Consider the following 12856-nt stretch of genomic DNA (forward strand, 5'->3'; position numbering starts at 1 on the left):
CAAAAATTTAGAGAACTAACACCTATCCTATTCAAACTCTTCCAGAAAATTTCAGAGGAAGGTAAACTGCCAAACACATTCTATGAGGCCACCATCACCCTAATACCAAAACCAGACAAAGATGCTACAAAAAAAAGAAAACTACAGGCCAATATCACTGATGAACATAGATGCAGACATGATCCTCTACATAGAAAACCCTAAAAACTCCACTAGAAAATTGCTAGAACTAATCAATGACTATAGTAAAGTTGCAGGATATAAAATCAACACACAGAAATCCCTTGCAGTCCTATACACTAACAATGAGAAAACAGAAAGAGAAATTAAGGAAACAATTCCATTCACCACTGCAATGGAAAGAATAAAATACTTAGGTATATATCTACCTAAAGAAACTAAAGACCTATATATAGAAAACTATAAAACACTGGTGAAAGAAATCAAAGAGGACACTAATAGATGGAGATATATACCATGTTCATGGATTGGAAGGATCAATATAGTGAAAATGAGTATACTACCCAAAGCAATCTATAGATTCAATGCAATCCCTATCAAGCTACCAACAATATTCTTCACAGAGCTAGAACAAATAATTTCGCAATTTGTATGGAAATACAAAAAACCTCGAATAGCCAAAGCGATCATGAGAAAGAAGAATGGAACTGGAGGAATCAACCTACCTGACTTCAGGCTCTACTACAAAGCCACAGTTATCAAGACAGTATGGTACTGGCACAAAGACAGAAATATAGATCAATGGAACAAAATAGAAAGCCCAGAGATAAATCCATGCACATATGGACACCTTATCTTTGACAAAGGAGGCAAGACTATACAATGGATTAAAGACAATCTCTTTAACAAGTGGTGCTGGGAAATCTGGTCAACCACTTGTAAAAGAATGAAACTAGATCACTTTCTAACACCATACACAAAAATAAACTCAAAATGGATTAAAGATCTAAATGTAAGACCAGAAACTATAAAACTCCTAGAGGAGAACATAGGCAAAACACTCTCTGACATACATCACAGCAGGATCCTCTATGACCCACCTCCCAGAATATTGGAAATAAAAGCAAAAATAAACAAATGGGACCTAATTAACCTTAAAAGCTTCTGCACATCAAAGGAAACTATTAGCAAGGTGAAGAGACAGCCTTCAGAATGGGAGAAAATAATAGCAAATGAAGCAACTGACAAACAACTAATCTCAAAAATATACAAGCAACTCCTACAGCTCAACTCCAGAAAAATAAATGATCCAATCAAAAAATGGGCCAAAGAACTAAATAGACATTTCTCTAAAGAAGACATACAGATGGCTAACAAACACATGAAAAGATGCTCAACATCACTCATTATCAGAGAAATGCAAATCAAAACCACTATGAGGTACCATTTCACACCAGTCAGAATGGCTGTGATCCAAAAGTCTACAAATAATAAATGCTGGAGAGGGTGTGGAGAAAAGGGAACCCTCTTACACTGTTGGTGGGAATGCAAACTAGTACAGCCACTATGGAGAACAGTGTGGAGATTCCTTAAAAAACTGGAAATAGAACTGCCTTATGATCCAGCAATCCCACTGCTGGGCATACACACTGAGGAAACCAGAAGGGAAAGAGACACGTGTACCCCAATGTTCATTGCAGCACTGTTTATAATAGCCAGGACATGGAAGCAACCTAGATGTCCATCAGCAGATGAATGGATAAGAAAACTGTGGTACATATACACAATGGAGTATTACTCAGCCATTAAAAAGAAAACATTTGAATCAGTTCTAATGAGGTGGATGAAACTGGAGCCTATTATACAGAGTGAAGTAAGCCAGAAGGAAAAACACCAATACAGTATAATAACGCATATATATGGAATTTAGAAAGATGGTAACAATAACCCTGTGTACAAGACAGCAAAAGAGACACTGATGTATAGAACAGTCTTATGGACTCTGTGGGAGAGGGAGAGGGTGGGAAGATTTGGGAGAATGGCATTGAAACATGTAAAATAGGATGTATGAAATGAGATGCCAGTCCAGGTTCGATGCACGATACTGGATGCTTGGGGCTAGTGCACTGGGACGACCCAGAGGGATGGTATGGGGAGGGAGGAGGGAGGAGGGTTCAGGATGGGGAACACATGTATACCTGTGGTGGATTCATTTTGATATTTGGCGAACTAATACAATTATGTAAAGTTTAAAAAAGAAAAAAAAAAGGAATGATAATATCTACTTTATACTGTTACTTTGAGGATAATATGAATTAAATATTTAGTGTTAATTTGCTAAAAACAAAAAAAATTCTAGCAGACAGAATCCAACAACACATTAAAAAGATCATACATCATGACCAAGTGGGCTTTATCCCAGGGGTACAAGGATTCTTTAATATTCACAAATCAATCAATGTGATACACCACATTAACAAATTGAAAGATAAAAACCATATGATTATCTCAATAGATGCAGAGAAAGCCTTTGACAAATTCAGTATCCATTTATGATAAAAACCCTCCAGAAAGCAGGCATAGAAAGAACATGCTGCTGCTGCTGCTAAGTTGCTTCAGTCGTGTCCGACTCTGTGTGACCCCAGAGATGGCAGCCCACCAGGCTCCCCCATCCCTGGGATTCTCCAGGAAAGAACACTGGAGTGGGTTGCCATTTCCTTCTCCAGTGTATGAAAGTGAAAAGTGATAGTGAAGTCACTCAGTCATGTCCAATTCTTAGCGACCCCATGGACTGCAGCCTACCAGGCTCCTCCGTCCATGGTATTTTCCAGGCAAGAGTACTGGAGTGGGGTGCCATTGCCTTCTCTGTAGAAGGAACATACCTCAACACAATAAGAGCCATATATGATAAACCCACAGCAAACATTAACCTCAATGGTGAAAAATTGAAAGCATTTCCCCTAAAGTCAGGAAAAAGACAAGGGTGCCCACTCTCACCATTACTATTTTTTTTTTAAGATCTTGTTTATTATTTTTTTAATTTAAATTTATTTTAATTGCAGGCTAATTAATTTACAATATTATATTGGTTTTGCCATACTGGAAGTTTTAGCCACAGCAATCAGAGTAGAAAAAGAAATAAAAGGAATCCAGATTGGAAAAGAAGTAGTAAAACTCTCATTGTTTGCAGATGACATGATCCTCTACATAGAAAACCCTAAAGACACCACCAGAAAATTGCTAGAGCTAATCAATGAATATAGTAAAGTTGCAGGATATAAATTAATACACAGAAATCCCTCATTCCTATACATTAACAATGAGAAAAAAGAAAGAGATATTAAGGAAACAATTCCATTCCCCATTGCAATGAAAAGAATAAAATATTTAGGAGTAAATTTACCTAAAGAAACAAAAGATCTATTTATAGAAACCTATAAAACACTGATGAAAGAAATCAAAGAGTACACAAATAGATGGAGAAATATACCATGTTCATGGATCAGAAGAATCAATATAGTGAAAATGTGTATACTGCCCAAAGCAATCTATAGATTTAATGCAATCCCTATCAAGCTACCAATGGTATTTTTCAGAGAACCAGAACAAATAATTTCACAATTTGCATGGAAATACAAAAAACCTCAAATAGCCAAAGCAATCTTGAGAAAGAAGAATGGAACTGGAGGAATAAACCTGCCTGACTTACAGACTCTACTACAAAGCTACAGTCATCAAGACAGTATGGTACTGGCACAAAGAGACAGAAATATAGATCAATGGAACAAAATAGAAAGCTCAGAGAGAAATCTATGCATCTATGGACACCTTATCTTTGACAAAAGAGGCAAGAATATACAATGGATTAAAGACAATCTTTTTAACAAGTGGTGCTGGGAAAACTGGTCAACCACTTGTAAAAGAATGAAATTAGAACACTTTCTAACACCATACACAAAAATAAACTCAACATGGATTAAATATCTAAATGTAAGACCAGAAACTATAAAACTCTTAGAGGAGAACATAGGCAAAACACTCTCTGACATACATCACAGCAGGATCCTCTATGACCCACCTCCCAGAATATTGGAAATAAAAGCAAAAATAAACAAATGGGACCTAATTAACCTTAAAAGCTTCTGCACAACAAAAGAAACTATAAGCAAAGTGAAAAGACAGCCTTCAGAATGGGAGAAAATAATAGCAAATGAAGCAACTGACAAACAACTAATCTCAAAAATATACAAGCAACTCCTGCAGCTCAATTCCAGAAAAATAAACAACACAATCAAAAAATGGGCCAAAGAACTAAACAGACATTTCTCCAAAGAAGACATACAAATGGATAACAAACACATGAAAAGATGCCCAACATCACTCATTATCAGAGAAATGCAAATCAAAGCCACCATGAGGTACCATTTCACACCAGTTAGAATGGCTGCGATCCAAAAGTCTACAAGCAATAAATGCTGGAGAGGATGTGGAGAAAAGGAAACCCTCTTACACTGTTGGTGGGAATGCAAACTAGTACAACCACTATGGAGAACAGAGTGGAGATTCCTTAAAAAACTGGAAATAGAACTGCCATACGACCCAGCAATCCCACTGCTGGGCATACACCTCAAGGAAACCAGAACTGAAAGAGACACGTGTACCCCAGTGTTCATCTCAGCACTGTTTATAACAGCCAGGACATGGAAGCAACTAGATGTCCATCAGCAGATGAATGGATAAGAAAGCTGTGGTACATATACACAATGGAGTATTACTCAGCCATTAAAAAGAATACATTTGAATCAGTTCTAATGAGGTGGATGAAACTGGAGCCTATTATACAGAGTGAAGTAAGCCAGAAAGAAAAACACCAATACAGTATAATAACGCATATATATGGAATTTAGAAAGATGGTAACAATGACCTTATATATGAGACAGCAAAAGAGATGCAGGTGGCAGAACCAATACAATATTGTAAAGTAATTAGCCTCCAATTAAAATAAATAAATTTAAATTTAAAAAAATAAAAAAAATAAAAGTACTAGTTGGAAAAAAGAAAGAGACACAGGTGTAAAGAATAGACTTTGGGAGTCTATGGGAGAAGATGAGGTTGGAATGATTTGAGAGAATAGCATTGAAATATGTATATTACCATATGTGAAATAGGTCACCAGTTCAGGTTCAATGCATGAGACAGGATGCTCAGGGCCAGTGCACTGGGATGACCCTGAGGGATGGGTTGGGGAGGGAGGTGGGAGCGGGGGTTCAGGATAGGGGACACATGTACACCCATGGCTGATTCTTGTCAATGTATGGCAAAACCACTACAATATTGTAAAATAATTAGCCTCCAACGAAAATAAATTAATTTTTTCATAAAGAGTTTTATTCAATTGTTGGTTCTGAAAATACTTGTTGGGCACATATAACTTACAAAGGACTTGACTTATTACAATGGACAGAGATTTAATGAGAAAAAAGTATGAAACCAGATAAAACAGATAGTCCACAAATGCAGTTTCATTGTCACATTGTGATTCTCTACTAGTCCATTTTATTTTTACCTTGGAGGCTCAAGTTTCTATCATGCAGGATTCCAGAATTATTTTGGGTCCATGTACCTCAAAATCTCCCCATTTGAGGGATCAAGATACTAGCATTTTCATACAAAACCAAGATTATGAGTTGGAGATCAAAGAAGGAGTTTTCGCTTATCTATTTAAAAGTGATTTCTAGATCTCCAGCAGTGCACCCTTTGTCCATGTCCACTTCACATTCTATAGTTCCTTACCTTTTGCAATAGACTTTGTCAAATATATTGACATGAACATATAGTTATTTTCTTGTTTAGTCTCTGTAAGTGGTGAATTACACTGGTTCTTTTTTTAAAATTTATTCTTAATTGGAGCATAATTGCTTTACAGTGTGATTCAGCCACACTCGTACCCATGTCCCCTCCCTCGTGAACTTCCTCCTACTCCCTAACCATCTCATCTCTCTGGGTTGTCACAGCAACGGGTTGAGCGCCTTGTGTTATACCGAAACTTCCCATTAGCTATCTATTGTATATGGTCATGTATATGCTTCAGTGCTACTCTCAATTTGCCCCACCCTCTCTCTCCTTTGCCCGCTGTGTCCACAAGTCTGTTCTCTATGTCTGTGTCTCTATTCCTGCCCTGCAAGTATGTTCATCAGTACCATTTTCCCTAGATTCCATATATGTCATTAATCTACAATATTTGTTTTTCTCTTTTTGACTTACTTCACTCTGTATGGGACTCCCTGGTGGCTCAGATAGTAAAGTGTCTGCCCACAATTCAGGAGACCCAGGTTCAATCCCAGGGTTGGGAAGACACACTGGAGAAGGAAATGGCAACCTACTCCAGTACTCTTGCCTAGAAAATTCCATGGATGGAGGAGCCTGGTGGGCTACAGTCCATGGGGTCGCAAAGAGTCAGACACGAATGAGCGACTTCACTTCTTTCTTTCACTCTGTATAACAAACTCTAGGTTCATCCACCTTGTGAGAACTGACTCAAATCCATCCCTTTTATGGCTAAGTAATATTCCATTGCATATAAGTACCACAGCTTCTTTATCCATTCATCTGTCACTATCATGTCCTGAATGTTGTAAATCATGCTGCAATGAACATTGGGGTACATGTGTCTTTTTCAATTACGTTTTTCTCAAGGTTTTTCTCCAATAGTGGGATTAATGGTCACTGCAGGCGTGAAATTAAAAGACGTTTGCTCCTTGGAAGAAAAGTTATGACCAACCTAGACAGCATATTTGGAGAAGTCAATGGCACCCCACTCCAGTACTCTTGGCTGGAAAATCCATGAACGGAGGAGCCTGGTAGGCTGCAGTCCATGGGGTCGCTAAGAGTCGGACATGACTGAGCGACTTCACTTTCACTTTTTACTTTCATGCATTGGAGAAGGAAATGGCAACCCACTCCAGTATTCTTGCCTGGAGAATCCCAGGGACAGAGGAGCTGGCTGCTGTCTATGGGGTTGCACAGAGTCGGACACGACTGAAGTGACTTAGCAGCAGCAGCAGCAGCAGCAGACAGCATATTAAAAAGCAGAGACATTACTTTGCCAACAAAAGTCCACATAGTCAAAGCTATGGTTTTTCCAGTAGTCATGTATGGATGTGAGAACTGGACCATAAAAAAGGCTAAGCACCTACAAATTGATGCTTTTGGACTGTGGTGTTGGAGAAGACTCTTGAGAGTCCCTTGGACTGCTAGGAGATCCAACCAGTCAATCCTAAAGGAAATCAGTCCTAAATATTCATTGGAAGAACTGATGCTGAAGCTGAAGCTCTAATACTTTTTTTCTTTTTTTTTTTAATTTAAATTTATTTATTTTAATTGGAGGCTAATTACTTTACAATATTGTAATACTTTGACCACCTGATGCAAAGAACTGACTCATTGGAAAAGACCCTGATGCAGGGAAAGATTGAAGGCAGGAGGACAAGAGGACGACAGAGGGTGTGATGGGTGGATGGCATCACTGATTTGATGGACATGAGTTTGAGCAAGCTCTGGGAGTTGGTGATGGACAGAGAATCCTGGCATGCTGCAGTCCATGGGGTCACAAAGAGTTGGAAACAACTGAGCGACTGAACTGACTGATGGCAGTTTTATTTCTAGTTTTTAAAGGAATGTCCATACTGTTCTCCATAGTGGCTATACTGATTTGCGGTCCTACCAACAGTGCAAGAGGGTTCCCTTTTCTCCACAATAGCCATTCTGACCAGTGTCAAAACGGATATATTTTAAAGTGTTAAACTAACCTTCCACTAGAATAAGCCGGCTTGTTCAGGGTATGATGACCTTTTAAAAAGAATACATTTGAATCAGTTCTAATGAGGTGGATGAAACTGGAGCCTATTATACAGAGTGAAGTAAGCCAGAAAGAAAAACACCAATACAGTATACTAACGCATATATATGGAATTTAGAAAGACAGTAACGATAACCCTGTATGTGAGACAGCAAAAGAGATACAGATGTATAGAACAGTCTTTTGTAATTTTTTTTTATTTTTTAAAATAGAAATTTATTTATTTTAATTGGAGGTTAATTACTTTATTTTCTTTTGAACTCTGGGAGAGGGAGAGGGTGGGATGATTTGGGAGAATGGCATTGAAACATGTATAATATCATATATGAAACAAGTCGCCAGTCCAGGTTCGATGCACGATACTGGATGCTTGGGGCTGGTGCACTGGGACGACCCAGAGGGATGGTATGGGGAGGGAGGAGGGAGGAAGGTTCAGGATGGGGAACACGTGTATACCTGTGGTGGATTCATGTTGATTTATGGCAAAACCAATACAATATTGTAAAGTTAAAAAATAAAATAAAATTAAAAAAAAAAGAACTGTGCTACAACACAGGGAATATAGCCAATATTTATAATAACTATAAATGAAATATAACCTTAAAATGCTGTAAATAACTACATTGTATACCTGAAACGTATATAATAGTATGCATTAACTGCACCTCAATTTTTAGAAATGTGCCACATGTACCCAGTAAGGCACATTTATTCCACATCACCATGACCAGTGTGTCGCAAGAAAACAAAGGTGGGAGGGACTGGAGGAGACAGCAAATGACACAAACTAATGGGCCTCACGACATAGTGAGCCTGCTTCACAAGGAGCCTTTGTGGGAGCGGCCCAACGGCCCCCCAGGGGAATCAGAGCCTCCTCCCGTCCCCAGCACTCTGGAGGTCAAGGGCAGACACGCAGCTGGGCCCGAATGTATGGGGACCCCTGTCCCCTGCATTTTACTGTTCTAGTAAAGCCAATCTGCCAGAAAAGAGGAAGCCCAGTATTACCCATCTTTCAGTGAAAGAATACAGAAATGAGGGGTAAACAAAACCCAGGAAAGAAGGCTAGTCTGCTCTTATTTAAACTGCTAAATAAACCAAAATAATAATTTTCCTTTGCTTTCACCCTAGTTCATCACTGACACTTGAAATAATTTTAATTTCCTACATTTGTTTTGCCTTTTCATTTCACAGACACTTCATTTTTCTCCTTTACCATACAAGTTCCACTTTTCTTTTAAATAACGTAAGAACAATCAAGTGTGGCCACTTTGAATATTTAAACATTTGTTATACACAAACTTTGGAAGAAATCTTTTTTTCCTACAAAGTGCAAAGAGAAATAGGAAATAGCCTAACAATGTAAATCACATAGGCAGTTGTAATTTATTACTTATGTCAATCACTTGAAATATTAGAAGGAGAAATCCATGACTCATATAAAATTCAAATATTGTAACAACTGTGGCAATGAACCTAATTAAAAATCACACCTAAAAAAAAAAAGTTCTAATTCAAAGATATGTGCCCAATGTTCGTAACAGCTCTATTTACAAAGTTGTCCTTGTTGTTTAGTCGCAAAGTTGTGTATGACTCTTTTGCAACTCTATAGACTCTAGCCCACCAGGCTCCTCTGTCCATGGGATTTCACAGGCAAGAACACTGGAGTGGGTTACCATTTCCCTCTCCAGAGGGGATCTTCTTAACCAAGGATCAAAGCTGTGTCTCCTGCATTGGCAGGTGGATTCTTTACCACTGAGCCATCAGGGCATTTGTAATAACAAATAACATTTATGGAAGCAACCTAAATGTGCATTGACAGAAGAATGGATAAAGAAGATGTGATATTAATACATATAAACAAGGGAATGTTGCTGATCCATAAAAAGAATGCAGTAATTCCATTTGCAGCAACATGGATGGACCTAGAGATTACCATACTCAGTGAGATAAATAAGGTGGAGAAAGACAAATACTGTATGATATGACTTATATGCTGAATCAAAACTGATAGTGATGAACTGGTTTTCAAAACAGAAAGAGATCACAGACATAGAAGACAAAATTACAGTTATCAAAAGGCAGAGAGGGTGGAGAGAGGAATAAACCAAGAGGTGGGGACTAACATGTACACACTACTATATATAAAATAGATAACCAACAAGCATAGCACAGGCACAGGAACTATATTCCATATTCTGTAATAACATATAAGGGTTATTATATAGTTATGGCAACCCACTCCAGTGTTCTTGCCTGGAGAATCCCAGGGACGGGGGAGCCTGGTGGGCTGCCGTCTATGGGGTCACACAGAGTCAGACACGACTGAAGGGACTTAGCAGTAGCAGCAGTTCCTTGTTACAATGATCTGTGTTTCTATTGATCAGTTCAGTTCAGTCACTCAGTCGTGTCCAACTCTTTGTGACCCCATGAATTTCAGCACGCCAGGACTCCCTGTCCATCACCAACTCCTGGAGTTTACCCAAATTCATGTCCATCGACTCGGTGATGCCATCCATCCTCTGTCGTCCCCTTCTCCTCCTGCCCCCAATCCCTCCCACCATCAGAGTCTTTTTTAATGAGTCAACTCTTCGCATGAGGTGGCCAAAGTATTGGAGTTTCAGCTTCAGCATCAGTCCTTTCAATGAACACCCAGGACTGATTTCCTTTAGGATGGACTGGTTGGATCTCCTTGCAGTCCAAGGGACTCTCAAGAGTCTTCTCCAACACCACAGTTCAAAAGCATCAATTCTTTGGTGCTCAGCTTTCTTCACAGTCCAACTCTCACATCCATACACGACCACTGGAAAAACCATAGCCTTGACTAGCTGGACCTTTGTTGGCAAAGTAGTGTCTCTGCTTTTTAATATGCTGTCGAGGTTGGTCATAACTTTCCTTCCAAGGAGTAAGCATCTTTTAATTTCTATTGATATTCTTTCTTAATTTCTTTAGCATCTTTATTACTTTCTTTCAGAACTTGGATTATAGTAGACTGGTGAGGTCTGTTTTGTTATTCATTCTTTCAGAAGTTTCCTCTGAATTTTTACTTTACTTAACTTCCTCTTTCTCTGAATTGAGGAGAAACAGTTATCTATTGTGCTGTTGAAGGGGTGTTTTAGGTGGTAGCATCCCTGGGAAGACTGTGTGTGTTCAAAGTCTTCGGTGCAAGGACAGGTTTATAATGGATGCTAGCTTGTCTTCCCTCAGGGTGTTGAATTTGTTTGGGGGTGACTTAAAGCCTGTCCCAAGTGAGGCAGGAATTCCATCTGCTCCATGCCTGTAAACATGCTCTCATGGACAAGTCTGACATGTCCCCAGTTTTTGCAGTAGAAGCCCTGAAAGTCAGGTTTAATCAGGTCCCTTTCCCCATGAGTGCATGCCTGCCCAGAAGAAGGGGCGTACTGAAGCGACAGAGGCCCATATGCCCACAGAGAAAGCACTGCCTGTGTTGGCATCCACAGTTCTTCTCAGATGCAGCCCAAGGCTGCATCCTTTTCCCTGACGTGTCCATCTCAGAACTTAGTGCACGGCTGCGGTGTGGAGTGTGCAGGCCGGCCGTTTGCTGGGCTGGGGCTTGGGGTCATGGCACTGTGGTGGCCGCACTGCTTTCCAGTGTATAGGCTGCCTCCCTGGGTGTTTTCCCCCGGGATGTCTCTGCCCCAGATCCAGAACTAAACCATGCTGTGGAGTAATTGGGTCTGGGGCCTTGGCCCTGCTCAGATTGGGGAGTGTGGTGAGGGGGCAGTTGCCAGGGCAAAGCTCTCTGTCCATCTTCACTGTTGGAGCCAAAATGTGTGCTCCCTTGTGTGTAGGGACACCTCCCTACACGACACCTCCAGCCCATCTCTGTGTCCCAGTTGTTCTCCCAGCAACCAAGGGGGCTTGTGCCATCCATGCAGGAACCCTGGACTGGGATTTCCAGGCTGTGACTCAACCAGCTAGCTCCCCAGAGTGAGGGTCTGCCCCTGAAGAACTTCTCTTATTTTAAGACTCCTTTCCTGGGCTGGGATCCTGACCCTACGCCTTTCCTCTGGCCTCCTCTGTTATGTGGAAATCTGTCTTGCATCTTCGGTTGTACAGGAGTTCTTCTGACAATTTCTAGTTAATATTTTGTAAGAATTGCCCCAGATGTTGATGTATTTTTCATGTGTTTATAAGGACAGCTGAGCTCCACATCCTCCTACTATACCACTTTGATCCCTCCCTTCTATATAACAACTTTTATTTATTAAAAAAATTTTTTTGCATTAAAATTTTTTTCAATAACTTCATTTTATTAGAAAGAAATATTATGATTGATCCAATAACTTCTCTTTTTGATGGACATTTAATCTATTATACTTCTGAGTTTTTATTATCATTTTTAAATTTATTTATTTTTAATTGGAGGATAATTGCTTTACACAATTGTGCTGGTTCCTGCCATACATCAACATGAATCAGCCATAGGCATATATATGTCCCCTCCCTTTGGAGCCTCTCTCCCACCTCCCACCCCATCCCATCTCACTAGGTTGTCACAGAGCACCAATTTGAGCTCCCTGCATCACAGAGCAAGTTTCCACTGGCTATCTGTTTTGCATATGTAATATATATGTTGCTGTTTAGTCAGCAAGTTGTGGCTGGCTGTTCGTGACCCCATGGACTGCAGCACACCAAGCCTCCCTGTCCCTTACCATCTCTCAGAGTTTGCCCAAGTTCATGTCCAACTATCTCATCCTCTGTCACCCTCTTCTCCTTTCAGAGTTGTTATATACATTACCATTAGGGGAAAGAAGGAGAGGATGGTAATGTATATGCTGCTGCTGCTAAGTCGTTTCAGTCGTGTCAGATCCTGTGAGATCTCACAGACGGCAGCCCACCAGGCTCACCTGTCCCTGGGATTCTCCAGGCAAGAACACTGGAGTGGGTTGCCATCTCCTTCTCCAATGCATGAAAGTGAAAAGTGAAAGTGAAGTCACTCGGTCGTGTCCGACTCTTAGCGACTCCGTGGACTACAGCCTACCAGGCTCCTCTGTCCATGGGATTTGCCAGGCAAG

This window comes from Bos indicus, chromosome 29 (genome assembly GCF_029378745.1).
Source record: "Bos indicus isolate NIAB-ARS_2022 breed Sahiwal x Tharparkar chromosome 29, NIAB-ARS_B.indTharparkar_mat_pri_1.0, whole genome shotgun sequence".
Lineage (NCBI taxonomy): Eukaryota > Metazoa > Chordata > Mammalia > Artiodactyla > Bovidae > Bos > Bos indicus.